The sequence below is a fragment of the Hyla sarda genome, chromosome 5, assembly GCF_029499605.1.
Source record: "Hyla sarda isolate aHylSar1 chromosome 5, aHylSar1.hap1, whole genome shotgun sequence".
NCBI classification, from domain to species: Eukaryota; Metazoa; Chordata; class Amphibia; order Anura; family Hylidae; genus Hyla; species Hyla sarda.
The window spans coordinates 274,981,117-274,996,539 of record NC_079193.1 but is presented as its reverse complement, the minus strand read 5'-3'; the positions used below and the strand labels follow the sequence as shown (position 1 = coordinate 274,996,539).

Genomic DNA, 15,423 nt, shown 5'->3' with positions numbered 1-15,423 from the left:
GCTAGCAGAAATCAATTGAAGTCAATGGTAAAAAAAAATTCCGCCCGACATCGTTTTCACGCGCAATTCGCAAGCAATTTGCGCGCAATTTGTGCAGAATTCGTGCGCAATTTGCGTGGAAATGGCTGAAAAACCCTTCACTTCTTTCTCCCCCATGTCCCCGCGCAATTCCGCGCACAATTCCACCAGCAGCGGTGCAGACGCCAAGAGAGGATCATCCTCCAGCTCTCGAACATAGAAATATGGGAATTGTTAAGTGGACCTGAGGAAGGCATCAGTGGATGCCGAAACGCGTTGTCCCAATTTATATAAATAAAAATCGTTATCCTGCACCGCCTGAGTTTCTCAGTAATTTCACCATTCGAGCAGCGCCTCCACTGTACCGGCTTCTTTTCACCCTTTCTCCTCACATTGCATATCGGCTCCTTATTTAGGAGCTCGATGCCGGTGGGAGAGCAGCAGCTCATCCAATACTAGGGCTGCACAGGTCCCAGTGCGGCCCCTCCAAGGTCGGTATATCACTGTTGGTGTGGTGGAGGGTGCACATCAGTGAATACATTTCTCTCAGGGAGCGCCCCCTGCACCATTTTCTCCCCTCTCGTTTTCTAGCTGTTTATATTATAATTCATGGTTTGTGGAATACTTTGGAGCTGCAGCCAGGGCTGCCAACAGGAATATCGGGGCCTGATAAAGCCATAGCATCTTGTCCCCCTTAGGCCGTGTTCACAAGGGCAAAAAATGTACAGAATGTCTGCATGAAAAACAGGTGTGGACATTCCGCACATTTGACTAACTGGTTACCGCTAAGACCACTCGGAAATGCGCTGTCTCATAAACGGCAGTGCATTTCCTTGCGGAATTCGCAAAGACATTAAACATGTTCAATGTTTTTGCAGACGCCAGAATCAGGATTTCCATGTCAGAAACATCTATACATTGCACAGATACATGCACTTTACATGTATACAATTACAATACTAGCAGACATACATACAATTAGGTACATGACGTGCACATACGTGCAGCCTGCAACCCCCTCCTATTCCCCGACTGCCGAGTTGTATACAGCAAGAGACCAGGGATCTTACTGAGTGGTGGGGGAGGGGCCCAGGAGAAACCTGTGTGTGTGGAAGTGCTGAGCCCCAGAGCTTCCAAGCAGCTAGGCCCTGCAAAGACCATGCAGTGTAGGGGGAGGGGGCAGGTCCCATGATCTCTGTGGAGTGCAGGAGGATGGTGAAAGAGTCGGCAGCACTGACGGCAGTACTTCCTGTACGACCCTGATGGCGCCCCTGGCTGCAGCGCCTATTGAAAAGGGCAATTTTCTCTACTTGTTGTGATTATTCTAAGTTTAGTCCAACTATACTATAAGGCAAAATCATGCACCAACATGTTTGGCCTATTTAGGTCACACCCGTTTTCCTTTTTGGCCAATTTAGGTAATGTGCCTTTTGACATTTTTTGCCTATTTAGGTCAGGCCAGTCTAATGGAAGTCACACGTTTTTTTGTTGGCTCCGATAAAAAAGTGTTTTTAAATGTGTGTTCTAAAGCTAATAAATGTGCTACAAGTCATGTAAGGCTGTGTTCACATCAGGGTTCGGAGCTTCATTCGCTGATTCTGTTAATGACGGAACTTAAGCAGAGAAAAGAATCCTGTGGAGATTTATAAAAACTTGTGCAGAGAAAAGTGGAACAGTTGCCCATAGCGACGAAATTGCTCCTTTTATTTTTCAGAGGCCTTTAACCCCTTAAGGACTCAGGGTTTTTCCGTTTTTGCACTTTCGTTTTTTCCTCCTTACCTTTTAAAAATCATAACCCTTTCAATTTTCCACCTAAAAATCCATATTATGGCTTATTTTTTGCGTCGCCAATTCTACTTTGCAGTGACATTAGTCATTTTACCCAAAAATGCTCGGCGGAACGGAAAAAAAAATCATTGTACGACAAAATCGAAAAAAAAACGCCATTTTGTAACTTTTGTTTCTACACAGTGCATATTTAGGTAAAAATTACACCTTATCATTATTCTGTAAGTCCATACAGTTAAAATGATACCCTACTTATATAGGTTTGATTTTGTCGCACTTCTGGAAAAAATCATAACTACATGCAGGGCGGTATGAGGACTCATTTTTTGCGCCGTGATCTGAAGTTTTTATCGGTATGATTTTTGTTTTGATCGGACTTTTTGATCACTTTTTATTCATTTTTTTTAATGATATAAAAAGTGACCAAAATACGCTTTTTTGGACTTTGGAATTTTTTTGCGCGTACACCATTGACCGTGCGGTTTAATTAATGATATATTTTTATAGTTGGGACATTTACGCATGCGGCGATACCACATATGTTTATTTATTTATTTTTTTACACTGTTTTATTTTTTTTATGGGAAAAGTGGGGTGATTCAAACTTTTATTAGGGAAGGGGTTAAATGACCTTTATTAACACTTTTTTTTTACATTTTTTTTGCAGTGTTATAGGTCCCATAGGGACCTATAACACTGCACACACTGATCTCCTATGCTGATCACTGGCGTGTATTAACACGCCTGTGATCAGCATTATCGGCGCTTGACTGCTCCTGCCTGGATCTCAGGCACGGAGCAGTCATTCGTCGATCGGACACCGAGGAGGCAGGTAAGGGCCCTCCGGGTGTCCGGTCAGCTGTTCGGGACGCCGCGATTTCACCGCAGCGATCCCGAACAGCCCGACTGAGCAGCCGGGTCACTTTCAGTTTCACTTTAGAAGCGGCGGTCAGCTTTGACCGCCGCTTCTAAAGGGTTAATACCGCACATCGGCGCGATCGGCGATATGTGGTAAATATACGTCCTGCGTCGTTAAGGGGTTAAAAAAACAAAAAACATAAAAATAAATAATTGCTGATTAGTTGCTATGGGCAATTGCACCACTCTTCCTCTATTCAGGTTTTGAGGATTCCAGGATTTTTTTTTTATTTGACTATGCTACAGGGGCTGTAAAGTTAGTGTAATTCATAATATAGTGTTTGTACCTGTGTGTGATGGTTTTCTCACAATTCTTCTGTGATTTTCACCCCGATATTTATTTTTATCAGTATACAATATGACTGCTTTCTCGGATTTTTCCCAGCTTGCAATGTGGCCGAGACCTGACTCACTAGTCAGCTGATGACAGGGAGCCTGTCTGCTTCAATGGGTGGAGAGAGCAATCTGCAAGTAATGCAACAGCTGGAGGCACCCTGATTGAAAACCACAGGTCGGCAGCTCATTTATGTTTCAATGGGTGGGGTGGCTGATGTGTGGGAAGGAGGAAAATGGTATCATGGGATTTTGTAGGCAAACAAGTAAACTGAAAACAGGAAATACAAGTTCACAAAAAGCTAGCCACAGTGTTATGGTAATCTCACAGCATAGAAATTTAGCCCAAGATAAGCGCAGATTCTTCCTAAGCATTACTGTCTGACAGGTACGTACTAAAATCATCTTATGCTGGATAACCCCTTTAATGTAATGTACAGTACATATAATCTTTTAACTGTAATGTATTATTAAATTGCTATCAATAAAGACATTTGGAATAAGATAGGTGTATTTATGTAACGAATAGCTGAGCACTATGTATTTTGTTACATCAAATACTTTATATTTGGTTCTTCAGAATAAATGTGTTTTACAGTGTTTGACAATAGACACCCAAAAAACACCCAGAGGATATCACTCACCACTGCATATTTGTGTGCTATGAAATATATTTGGAAATGCATTATACCATATAACTTGACCCCTGGTCATGACTGCAGTCATATCTCTAATGTTTATCATTATCTGCTGGAGAAGCCTGTTCCTAATCATATCTATAAGTTAATGCTAGAATGTTAAGAGAACGTAATGCTACAAAATACTATTTTTATTCAAACCAAGTAAGCAATGTAACTGTGCAGGAATGTAAGATGGGCACTTAAAATAAAATTAAAGGGGTATTCTTGCCTAAGACATCTTATCCCCTATACAAAGGCCATCATGCCCCCTCCCATAGACATGAATGGAGGTGACGTGGCATGACATCACAAGGGGGCGTTACTGTTTCATCTCATCTTGGTCTCGCACGTCTTGGAATGCTGGGGGCTGCACAGAGATCGCTAGGTTTCCCAGTGTTGGGACCCCTGCAATCAAATAAATTAAATAAACAAATAGCAAAGCTAGCTATATAATTACATAGTAAGAGATAAAAAAAACTATATATATATATATATATATATATCATTTTACCCAGTCATTTTACCCAAAAATTTATGGCGAAACGGAAAAAATAATCGTGCGACGAAATTGAATTGAAAAAACGCCATTTTGTAACTTTTGGGGGCTTCCGTTTCTACGCAGTAAATATTTCGGTAAAAATGACACCTGATCTTTATTCTGTAGGTCCATAGGGTTAAAATGATACCCTACTTATATAGGTTTGATTTTGTTGTACTTCTGTAAAAAATCATAACTACATGCAGAAAAATTTATACGTTGAAAATTGTCATCTTCTGACCCCTATAAATTTTTTATTTTTCCGCATATGGGGCGGTATGAGGGCTTATTTTTTGCGCCATGATCTGAAGTTTATAGCGGTACCATTTTTGTATTGATCAGACTTTTTGATCGCTTTTTATTCATTTTTTCATGATATAAAAAGCGACCAAAAATACATTATTTTGGACTTTAGACTTTTTTTGCGCGCACGCCATTGACCGTGCGGTTTAATTAATGATATCACAGTGAGAGAAAGAAAATTGCACTCACCCGTATCTTCAGCAATGCAGTAGCTTTTATTGCATGTTTTCGTCAGTGATCAAACAAACGTTCATGGCGGGGAGCGAGAGTCAGCCGATCCTCCTGACACGGAACACACCTGTAGGAGCAACTAGTTTCGCGTCACAAGATGGATGCTTCTTCCGGCTCTGATACGTCCCTCACAGGTAATGTCCATCTAATGTCTAAAACAGAACAAAAAACACGAAAAGAATTGCTAATTCCCAAGAAAAAGAGAAATGTGAATATGGTTGCTAATAGCAACGACAATAGAATTGTATTTTCTTTTGCGAACTCGCCTATTAACAACATTATTAAGAAAAGTATTGTTGATAATTGGTTCTTCTTCTTACAAGATAATTAATTAGGTCCTAAGGCAAAAGAGATACCGATTATAACTTTTAGGAGATCTACCACCATAGGTGATTTTATTAAAAAGAGAAAAAACAAAAAGGCTACTAATAAAAACTGGATTAGCAAAACAGAACCTAAAGGTAACTTTCCCTGCCGTAATTGCAAATATTGTCGTTACAATCGGAACTTTATCATTGGAGGTAATAATGTGTTTGTCAACCAGTTTATTACATGTCAATCTACTCACATAGTTTACTGGATTATTTGCCCATGTGGATTTTTCTACGTGGGCAAATCTAAACGTAAACTATGTGCCCGTATTAGGGAACACTGGTATTCCCTTAAAATTGGCAAAGGGGTTCCTCGACTAATTTCACATATGGCCGAATGCCATGGAAATAGTACTGAGGGTTTAAAATTTGCCGGACTAGAAAGGGTTACCACTCTCCCTCCCGGAGAGAACAAAGACAACTATCTGATATGTAGAGAAGCACTCTGGATAGTGAAACTGAATGCCACCAGGAATATGGGTCTAAATGAACGTAATGACTATTCTGCATTCTTGTGAGGTCTATTATTCTCATTGGTTTTAATCCTTTTTTGTATTCTAATGTTTTTAATGGTGATAGTTTATATGACACTATTGTTTGGTTTCTATGGCTACCTACACCTGTAAGTATATAAAGATGGACATTACCTGTGAGGGACGTACCAGAGTCGGAAGAAGCGTCCATCACGTGACGTGAAACTAGTCGCTCGAACAGGTGTGTCCCGAGTGTGATTTTCTTTCTCTCACTGTGATATTGCATATACCACTTGGATATTTCAAATAAGCACCCCTGATAACAGCCTTTCAAATTTACAAGACCTGAGTTTGTCGCGGAGTGTGAATTACACCCTATGACTTTTTGTCTTTATATTACCTTCAGTGCAGTGCCTGGCTATTGCTCCTTCACTATTGTCTTAATTAATGATATATATTTTATAGTTCGGACATTTACGCACGCTTGGATCAAAATATGTTTATATTTATTTTTATTTACATGGTGTTTATTTTTTTTTTTTTAAGTAAAGGTTTATTAATTTTCACATGGTAAGAGAACAAGTCAGTAACAGTCATCAGTAAATGCCACATCAACATGCAAGAAAAGCAATCAGGGCCGTAACCAGGGGATAGCATGTCTTAGGCAGTCAAAATGGGTAGTCATTTGAGAAGCACATTATGGGGAGCATGAGAATGACCGGGCGGCTACAAGGTTCAAGTGTCCAGAACAATATTCAACGTTGGGGTGCAGCCGGACACTCATACTACAACTATACATAAGCCTTAAGAGAGATTAAGTGTGAGACATATGGTGGCAAAAACTGGTATTACAGAGAGTGTGGGGAGAAGGAGTGGGAGAGAGCAAGGGAGAAAGAAGAGAAGAAAATAGGAGGGGAGGTAGGAGAGACAAGAAAGGTATCACAGGCTTAAGGAAGGGACTTACCCTGCAAACCGGACACTCAACGGAGGAACCTCCTGAACCGGGCGACACCACACAAAGGACATGAGTGTTATAGATATTTGGTCTACTGAGAGGGGCCTGTTGTCTAGTGTGCCTGGAGGAAGTCAGGAGCAGACATGTAATCTAACCAGGGTTGCCATGTGTAATAGAATTTATCATAATGTCGTTTGGAGTCGGCTGTCAGTTCTTCCATCCTACAGATGTGGGATACTTCTTGCATCCAGGACGATACGGAAGGAGGGGTCGCGGATTTCCACAATCTGGGGATTACAGTTCTGGCTGCTAATAGGAGGAAGCGGAGGAGTTTGCGGGAGTGACGGGGAAACGATGAGGGTATGATGGAGAGGAGGAGCAACTCTGGCGTCTTTCGGATCGGTGTGGAGACAAGGCGCGAAATGATAGCTAAGACACCCGACCAGAACTCAGCAAGTGCTGGGCAGGCGAGCCAGACATGCAGCAATGTCCCTCCACCATTAGCACATCTCCAGCAAACATCAGGAAGAGTGGGGTAGATACGGGACAATAAGGACGGTACTCTGTACCATCTGGTAAGGATCTTATAGTTTGTCTCTTGCGCCTTGCAAGAGATAGACATTTTATCGCACGATGAGAGCGCCTCGCTCCAATCCTCATCCGAAAGAGGGTGCCCCAGCTCCCTCTCCCACGAGAGCCGGAATGGTAGTGGGTCCGCGGAGATGTCATCGAGGAGAAGGGAATACAAAACACTAATCTTCCTGGGAATGGGAGATGTGTCGGTGCAGAGCCGTTCAAGTTTTTTGAGTGGACGGTGTAAGTTTAGCCTCAGCTTATTGGCCTGATAAAAGTGACACAATTGTGTGTATTGGAACATGTATATGGGGGAAATGGGATTGTCTCCAAGGATGTCTGAGAGTGGTTTTAGTCCCAACGGAGTGAGCAAGGAACCCATAATAGGGCTCTCCAAATGTGAAAGAGCAAGAAACGTCTGGGGCATTTGGGCTGGAAGAAAGATGCCCGTATTAAAAAGGGGCATTAGTGGGCCATCCGAGGAGAACAACGACGACCTCGAGAGGTATGTCGAGCGAGCATAAAGAATGGAGCGTGTTATGGGTGGGAGGCCGGAGGACAATCGGGAGCGGGGAGACCATTTTGGGAGCCATAACAACGATCTGGGATCCAGGCCCGCTAGCGAGTGTTCTAGAGTCACCCATTGTTTATCTTGACTATGGTGGAAGCTATCCAATACTCTCGTAAGGACTGCTGCCAGGTAATACGAGAGAGGGTCAGGGAGGGCAAGGCCTCCCTCTACTTTCTTTCTGATAAGGATGGATCTAGCTATTCGGGGATGTTTATGGGCCCATACATAGCCAGTCTGGAGGGCAGAGACCTCCCTAAAGAAGGAGCGGGGTAAATGTATCGGGATGCAGGCAAACAGATACAATAGCCGGGGAAGAATGTTCATTTTATAAACATTAATTCTCCCAATCCATGAGAAGTCCCCGCGCTCCCACCTGGCCATGTCTGCCCGCAAGGTAGTCAGCAATGGGGGAAAGTTGATTTTATAGGTGTCTTCTAGGTTAGCAGGGACCCGTATTCCTAAGTATTTAAGGGAGCCTGATTGCCACTTAAAGGGAAATGAAGTTTGCAGCGTCCTAACAATGTTGTCAGGAATGGGGATATTGAGGGCCTCGCTCTTGGAGGCGTTAAGCTTGTAATTACTATTATTTGAGAATGCTCGGATAGTGGAGAGGAGGGAAGGGAGGGAGGTAATAGGGGATGATAGGAACAGTAGCAGGTCGTCTGCATATGCAGAACATTTATAATGGCATGAGGACAGAGATACCCCTCTAATGTCTGGATTCTGTCTTATGTCAACCAAAAGATGTTCCATGCACAATACATACAGGAGGGGAGAGAGTGGACAGCCCTGCCTCGTGCCATTACCAATAAGGAATGGAGCGGACAATTGGCCATTGACACGTACCTGTGCATGGGGATTGGTGTATAGCGCCATTATGCGAGACTTCATCACAGAACCTAATCCTACCTGCGAGAGCGTTGCTTGTAAAAACTTCCAGTCTATCCGGTCGAAGGCTTTCTCCGTGTCCAGGGAGAGCAAGAGGAGAGGTATATCATGCTGACGTGCTAGGTGAACCATGGAGAAAGTACGGAGAGTGTTGTCTCTTGCCTCCCTGCCGCGGGCAAAGCCCACCTGATCCGGGTGTATCAAGGACCCCAGGTGGTCCGCTAATCTATTTGCAATGAGCTTGGCAAACAGCTTAGCATCAACATTGAGCAATGAGATCGGGCGGTAGCTTGAGCAAAGCATGGGGTCCTTGCCCTCTTTGGGAATTACCGTGATGAAAGCCTTCAAGAAGGCAGGTGGGGGTGGTGCATCGCTGGAGATAGAATTAAACGCAAATAGGAGTGTAGGGGACAAGTCAGCACAGAGGGTTTTATAAAATTTGGCTGTGTAGCCGTCAGGGCCTGGGCTTTTCCCCGCTGGCAGAGAAGAAATGGCAGAGGTCAGTTCCTCCACAGAGAAGGGGGCTTCCAAGTCAGTGGCAATCTCCTGTGGCAGAGTAGGGAGAGCGGTGTCCGCAATGTATTTGGCGAGGGAGGGGGGAGTAGTTCCCGGGGAGTGGGCAGTATGAGGGTTAGGCAGGTTATACAAGTCGGAATAGTATCGGTGAAACGTCTCTAGGATATCAGGGGTGAGGTGGGAGGGTTCTCCCGAGGTGGATTTAATGCATGGATTTAAAAGTCTACTTTTCTTCTCTCTGAGAGCGTTCGCCAGAAGCCGTCCCGACTTGTTTCCCCATTCATAATAAAGGCGACCCGTTATTTGTCTATAATGTCGGTGCTGTTTATTTAGGAACCCTAGGAGTTCATGTCGGACCCTGATTATGTCGCGGTATACCACATCTTGTAAGGACAGTTTATGCATCGTTTCAAGGGATTCTAGTTCAGTAAGGAGGCGTGTCAGTTTGGCACCATTTTCCCTCTTCAGTCTGGCCCCATGGCTCACAAGCACTCCCCGAAGAACACACTTAAGTGTTTCCCATTTAATCAGGGGGGTAGAGGGGTCCGAAACATGATCAGAGTTAAAATGTAAGATCGCTTCTTTCAAGGCTTGCAAACACAAAGGGTCCAACAAAAGGGACTCGTTAAGTTTCCAAGATGCATGGGGCCCAACAAAAGAAGGGAGGGTAAAGGTGCAAAAGACCGGGGCATGGTCGGACAGGGTTATGAGCCCAATCCGAGCAGACGCTACAGAGGGAAGGAGGTGGTGGGAGCAAAAAATGTAATCGATCCGACTATATGATTGTCTAGGTGGGGAGTAATACGTGTAGTCCCTCCCTTGTGGATAGTGTGCCCTCCAGACATCGCACAGTTGTAGCATGTGAAGTTTCAACCTAAGGCAGCGGAGCTGCCGGTGTGAGATGTGGGAGCGGCCCGAGGAGGTATCAACGTTGGGAAACAGTGGGAGGTTTAGGTCACCGCATAGGAAGATGGGGCCATGTGCGAAAGCAAGTAGCGTGTCTAATGTTTTCAGGAGAAAGGGAATTTGGTCATGATTAGGCGCGTAAATTGTGGCAATAGTAAGGCGCTGGCCAGAGAGCTCACAGTTTGCGAAAACATATCTGGCTGCAGAATCAATGGAAGAGGACAATACGGTTATTGGCAAGGAGCGATGAAAACCCAGGGAGACACCTTTTGTTCTGGATTCCGGGTTAGCGCTATGTACCCATTGTGTGTGGTATCGGTTAGACAGTTTAGGGAGGTGGTCTAGTTTAAAGTGAGTTTCTTGGAGCGCTAAGATATGCACTTTTTGTCTGTGAAATGTATACAATGTCTGTGCCCTCTTTTCAGGTGTGTTAAAGCCCCTCACGTTCAGAGTGGCTAGTTTGATGTTAGCTGCCATAGTGTATCAGTAAGGGAATGCAACACTCACCCTTGGGTCCAGGGGTCCTCCAGACGTCCGGTTCACAAGGCACAGTTGGGAGTGGATGGAAAAGCCTGTCAGAAGAGAAAAGGGAGAAGAGCAGATGAAGAGAGGGCAGGAGAAAAGGAAGCATCCAAACAGACTCAGATGCAGAGGTACCAGAAGAGCAGGCCATAAGGGCCAAGGTGTTTATTTTTTATGGGAAAAGGGGGGTGATTTGAACTTTTATTAAGGAAAGGGTTAAATCACATTTATTAACTTTTTTTTACACTTTTTTTTGCAGTGTTATAGCTCCCATAGGGACCTATAACACTGCACACACTGATTGCCAGCACTGTTCACTGCAAAGCAATAGGTTTGCAATGATCAGTGTTATCAGCGGTTGATTGCTCAAGCCTGAATCTCAGGCTTGGAGCATTCAATCGCCGAGGGGACATTGGAGCATTCAATCGCCGAGGGGACAGGTAAGAGGACCTCCGCTCGTGTCCCAGCTGATCTAGACTCCGCATTTTCACTGTGGTAGTCCCGATCAGTAACACTGAGCAGCTGGGCAGCTTTCACTTTCGGTTTAGATGCGGCGTTCAACTTTGAACGCCGCATCTAAAGGGTTAATAGCGCGTGGCACCGCGATCACTGCCGCGCGCTATTAATGTGACCCCGCGTTATACCACGTGACCCCGCGTTATATCTCGGGAGCCGGCCAAGGACTTAAATATACGTCCTTGGTCGTTAAGGGGTTAAGGATGCAGGATGTACCTGTACGTTATGTTCCCGGTCCCAGTCTATAACGCAGGGTAACGCCATGACCCCGTATCATAATGGGTCGGTCCCGGCGGCTAATGAAAATCAGGACCCTGGGCTAATAGAGTGCGGCACCGATCGTTGATCGCCGCATCTAAAGTTGAAATAATTGCATCCCGGCAGCTCAGTCGGGCTGATCGGAACCATCGCGGTGAAATTGCGATGTCCCGGTCAGCTAGGACACGAGCGGAGGGTCCATTACCTGCCTCCGGCGTGTCTGATTGACTTCTCCATGCCTGAGATCTAGCCTGGAGAAGTCATGCCTCGACAACATTGATCATCGGCATGCATTTCTCTGCTGATGATTAGTGTTAGCAATCAGTGTAATGCATATTATAGCCACTAGAGGGGGCTATATTATAGAGAAAAAAAATTTGAAAAAAAAAGTTACTAATGATGAATTAACTCCTTCTCTAATTAAAGTAAGAATCACCCCCCTTTTCCCATAAAAAAATAGTTAAAATAAAAATAAACATATGTGGTATTGCCGTGTGCAAAAATGTTTGAACTATAAAAATATATTGTTAATTAAACTGCACAGTAAATAGTGTACACACAAAAAAATTCAAAAGTTCATATTTTTGGTCACTTCTTATAGCACAAAAAATGATTAAAAAACGATCAAAAAGTCCAATCAAAACAAAAATGGTACTGATAAAAACTTCAGATAACGGCTCAAAAAATTAGCCCCATACCAGCCCGTACGAGGAAAAATAAAAAAGTTATAGGGGTCAAAAGATGACAATTTTAAACATACATTTTCCTGCATGTAGTTATGATTTTTCCCAGAAATATCACAAAATCAAACCTATATAAGAAGGGTATCATTTTAACTGTATGGACCTACAGAATAAAGACAAGGTGTCATTTTTACCAAAAAATGCACTGCGTAGAAACGGTAGCCCCCAAAAGTTACAAAAGGGCATTTTTTCTTCAATTTTGTTGCACAATTTTTTTTTCCATTTCGCCGTGGATTTTTTTGTAAAATGACTAATGTCACTGCAAAGTAGAATTGATAGCACAAAAAATAAGCCATAATATGGAATTTTAGGTGCAAAATTGAAAGCGTTATGATTTTTAGAAGGTGATGAGGAAAAAAAATGTATGCATAAATAAAAAAAAACATGAGTCCTTAAGGGGTTAAATATGTATTTGCATTTCTTGAGTTTATTATTTTTGTAACAGGAAAAACTATCAAAGGCCAAAGGTAATTCTTAATGTTTTCTGGTAGTAGTGGTAAAGTGATTCAGTATTCATGTTAGCACCTTAGTGTTGTATTGATACAAATTTAAGTTTCAAGAACCTGCAAGCACACAGTGTGAAAAGCAGAACGCTTGGAGAAGTAAAATACCAAAGCGAATAACAGAGGAGCTTGTGAAAATTGTTGATTGTGGAGTAAAAATTTGACCTTTTTTATTACATCAAAAGGTCTTTCCTAAGTCAAGCTCCTAAATGAAATGAAATTAGTGGTGTGATGCTATTCCCTTGTGGTGTGAAGCCCCCGTCAACATGTGACTTGAAATAAATTCAGCCGTTGACATTCTGCTGAAACTGAGAACTGATATATTATGGAGACTAAATTGCCTCTCACTTTCGGAAAAGATGGTCCCTCCAGGCTAAGATTGATGTCCATGATGGAACAGCAGTGAGGAAACTTGCTGTGCAGCCTGTCTTTATTGCATCTAAATTGAAGTGAAATTTTTTTTTATTAGTCAACGTTTACAGAAATAGAAAAAACAAGGCTTTTATTTCAAGTAAATTTTCTACTTCCACAAATGGAAAAATCCACCAATCCAACAGGACTGTGATTAATGCATGAGAATTTCCTCTATATGCAGAAAGTTCAGACTGTAGCCCCTGTTCTAAATACTTTAGATTATTATACTACTCCAAATATAATAGCAGAATATTTATTCGGTGTATTTGCAAATTCAGGATTTTTATCCTGCCTGGGTTATAAATAGGAAAATCTGATATTTATGGTTCCCGTATTACATTAATCTTTCTAATGTTAAACATTTTATTATGCCAAGCAAACTTTTTACAATATTAAGGCTTTTAAATCTCACTTGGCTTTTACCTTGAATATATATATATGTATATATATATATATATATATATATATATATATATATATAAAATATATGACCTTGTAGAGGGTTGGATAGTAAGGTAGCAATCTTTGCAGATGATACTAAACTCTGTAAAGCGGCAAACACTATAGAGGACAGTGCACTGTTACAAATGGATGTGGATAGGTTGGGGGTTTGGGCTGAGAAGTGGCAGATGAGGTTCAACACTGATAAATGTAAGGTTATGCACTTGGGGAAGAAAAATCCAGGCTGGGATTATGTATTGAATGGGAGAACACTTGGGACGACTGACGTGGAAAAGGACTTGGGAGTCTTAGTTAACAGTACATTTAGCTGTAGTGGCCAGTGTTGGGCAGCTGCTGCCAAGGCAAATAAAATCATGGGGTGTACCAATAGGGACATAGATGCCCACGACAAGGAAATAATTCTACCGCTGTACAAATCATAGTCAGACCACACATAGAATACTGTGTACAGTACTGGGCACCAGTGTACAAGAAAGATATAATGGAGCTGGAGAGGGTTCAAAGACGGGCAACCAGGGTAATACGGGGAATAGGGAGGACTACAGTACCCACAAAGATTATAAGAATTGGGGTTATTTAGTTTAGAAAAAAGAAGGCGTAGGGGCGATAATAACTATTTATAAATATGTCAGGGGACCATACAGAGATCTCTCCCATGATCTATTTATACCCAGGACTGTATTCATAATAAGGGGGCATCCTCTACGTCTTGAGGAAAGAAGGTTTCTACACCAGCACAGACGGGGGTTCTATATTGTAAGAGCAGTGAGACTATGGAATTTTTGGAGAGTAATAACATCGATGGTTATGTATACTAGATTTATAGAGACAGAATGTTAATCCAAGGATTTATTCTGACTGCCATATTTGAAGTCGGAAAGGAATTTTTACCTCTAGTATGAGGGTTTTTTTGCCTTCCTCTGAATCAACTCAGTAGGGACTCATTAGGGATATAGGTTGAACTTGATGGACTCTTGATGACCTTTTGAACTATGTTACTATATATATATATATATATATATATATATATATATACAGTACAGACCATTTTTTATTTTCATGACTATAAAAATTGTAGATTCGCACTGAAGGCATCAAAACTATGAATTAACACATGTGGAATTATAGACATAACAAAAAAGTGTGAAAATATGTCATTTCCTAGGTTCTAGCCACCTTTTGCGTTGATTACTGCTTTGCACACTCTTGGCATTCTCTTGATGAGCTTCAAGAGCTAGTCACCTGAATTGGTCTTCCAACAGTCTTGAAGGAGTTCCCAGAGATGCTTAGCACTTGTTGGCCCTTTTTGCCTTCACTCTGCGGTCCAGCTCACCCCAAACCATCTCGATTGGGTTCAGGTCCGGTGACTGTGGAGGCCAGGTCATCTGGCACAGCACCCCATCACTCTCCTTCTCTGTCAAATAGCCCTTACACATCATGGAGGTGTGTTTGGGGTCATTGTCCTGTTGAAAAATAAATGATGGTCCAACTAAACATAAACCGTATGGAATAGCATGCTGCTGCAAGATGCTGTGGTAGCCATGCTGGTTCAGTATGCTTTCAATTTTGAATAAATCCCCAACAGTGTCACCAGCAAAGCACCCCCACCCCATTACACCTCCTCCTCCACACCAGCACACCTGTGAAGTGAAAACAATTTCAGGTGGCTACCCCTTGAAGCTCAACAAGAGAACGCCAAGAGTGTGCAAAGCAGTAATCAAAGCAAAAGGTGGCTACTTTGAAGAACCTAGAATGTGACATATTTTCAGTTGTTTCACACGTTTCTGTTATGTCCATAATTCCATATGTGTTAATTCATTGATTTGATGCCTTTAATGTGAATTTACAATTTTCATAGTCATGAAAATAAAGAAAACTCTGAATGAGAAGGTGTGTCCAAACTTTTTGTCTGTACTGTATATATTAACAAAGAATAAGTTGGC

The 15,423-nt window shown here is 42.4% G+C and overlaps 1 long non-coding RNA gene across 3 annotated transcripts in view; it reads right to left on the bottom strand.

Moving 5' to 3' along the window:
• Positions 1-3,888: 3,888 nt before the first annotated feature.
• The window catches only part of LOC130272685 (uncharacterized), a 41,874-nt gene continuing 30,339 nt past the window's right edge, over positions 3,889-15,423 (bottom strand). For 2 of the 3 annotated variants that reach the window (XR_008843689.1, XR_008843690.1), the window contains exons 2-5: positions 12,953-13,043; positions 10,570-10,634; positions 4,768-4,961; positions 3,889-4,142 (exon numbers count right to left, since the gene is read on the bottom strand). This is a non-coding gene — a long non-coding RNA (uncharacterized LOC130272685). The remainder of the gene's footprint in view (positions 4,143-4,767; positions 4,962-10,569; positions 10,635-12,952; positions 13,044-15,423) is intronic. The other variant, XR_008843691.1, reaches the window with a different exon arrangement.